At 37.0% G+C, this 1957-nt stretch overlaps 1 pseudogene; it reads left to right on the forward strand.

The window, feature by feature from the left end:
• Nucleotides 1–358: 358 nt before the first annotated feature.
• Nucleotides 359–838, forward strand: LOC145113884 (protein CANDIDATE G-PROTEIN COUPLED RECEPTOR 7 pseudogene; annotated as a pseudogene).
• The last annotated feature ends 1119 nt before the right edge of the window (nt 839–1957 follow it).

Consider the following 1957-nt stretch of genomic DNA (forward strand, 5'->3'; position numbering starts at 1 on the left):
TCACTTCCTTTAAATAGTCCCTTAAGCCTAAAAAGTAGGGTTTAACCTCTAGCTGTCACCACATCGTGACCACTAAGTGTCCACGTCGTGGCAACCTAAATGAGATATGTGTTTCATGCAACCATGTCACGTCGTAGTGATTCCATCACCACGTTGTGGTCAATAAAAAACCCCAAAATTTACCAAATTAAATCCATGCCTGAATCCAGGCGTTACATTCCAAAAAGCCAATGAGTTGATTGAAAAGCACTCCCAAACACCCCTAAAAGAATAGAGTTTCTAAAATGGTCTAAAGGACCAAACTCCACCTCTTCTCTATTCAATGGATACGATTAGGTGACATTGATCAAATCCATATTTAATCCCAATTCAAGTAGTCGTCAACATTGCTCAAGTTGTGATAGATGAATTAGGTCCATATGGGTAAGATTGGGTCACATGGAAGCAGATCTTTCTATTCGTCCATGTTGTCTGTGGTTGTGTTGTTCAATTCCCCATTGTATGGACAATCAAGAACTTCATATAAGAAATTAGAACAGACGGGAAAGCAACTATTAATCTGATGAAATTGACCCTCATTAGACAATATTATGTTGTCGTTATATGTTACATTTATTTGACAGGAGTTGTGGTGTATGTATTGGAGACTATCACTTCCTATAAGTATTTATGGACTAGTGTAGTGGTTGCTGAGTTAGCCACTCTTGCTTTTTACATGTTCGTTGGGTACAATTTCAAACCATAGAATCATAATCCATAATTTGTTGTTGTTGATGATAATGATGCGGAGGAAGCTGCATCAGAGCAATTGAAACATGAAGATGAATTCGAACTTTAATCTGGCTTTGTTCTTCTTCCAAGTTTGTTTATGAGTCATACAAATGTTCAAATATGTTTATATACTATTACAACTATTCTTGGTATATGATGATATATTTGATACAATGATACAATTTTGTAGGTAGTCTTTATTTGTCATGTTCTTTATTCCATTTATAATACTGATGGGTTTTCTAGGTTATAAAAAATACATGTAAGCAGAAAAACACTTAAACCCTTAAGTTCACATGCAACCTAGAAAGGATCTATGTTTTCTCTATTTATAACATTAAACTATGAACATCAAGAACCCTAAGGGAAACGTATTATAATCGAAATATACATAGGATTAGGGTTCCATACATTTGATTTTTTGTAGTAAACAAATCACTCAATACATTGTGTTTGTTGGTCTTGGAAAGTGTAATGTCCCGATTTTCAACCCAAAATTTTCATTTTTATTTATTCAAAATATTCATTTACGTCAGAGTATTTATTACATTATGTGGAAGTATGATTGCGAATGCGCGTGTATAGTCGAGCCTTGTCCTTCTCACGAACTGATGAAGTGCATGAAAAACATTTATAACAACTGGGTAAGCGCTAGTCTTAGTGAGTTCCCCCAACATACCCTATTCCACAATACATATACAATGCATACATATAGTGGCCTTCAACATATAGTTGGTCCACCATTGACCTTCAACATAAAGCTGGTCCGCCCTATTTTGCCTACAACATATAATTGGACCGCACATTGGCCTTAACCATATAGTTAGTCCGCCCGAGTCTATTGGCCTTCAATACAAGACCGATTTTCCCTCAATTCCATATATCAACAAACATATAGCAACAAATCACATAACATTCAACTAACTATTCTAGTCTATTTGCCTAAGTGTAACATCCGGATTCCCAGGTATCTTATTTTAGTTATTTATTTTGGTTTTTATGGAGGGACTCGGCGAGTAGACGCTCAGACTCGCCGAGTAGGATCGCGAGTTCTTGACTGGATTAATGACCGGACTCGACGAGTAGATACGTGGACTCGGCGAGTTCGCGCTGTAAAGTGAAACCCTAAATCCCCGGTCCTGTGCCCTATTTAAAGGCCTTTATGGCCTCCATTTGCGGCCAATGC

This window comes from Lactuca virosa, chromosome 1, assembly GCF_052849685.1.
Source record: "Lactuca virosa cultivar CGN04683 chromosome 1, Lactuca_virosa_CGN04683_v6, whole genome shotgun sequence".
In the NCBI taxonomy this organism is placed as follows: Eukaryota; Viridiplantae; Streptophyta; class Magnoliopsida; order Asterales; family Asteraceae; genus Lactuca; species Lactuca virosa.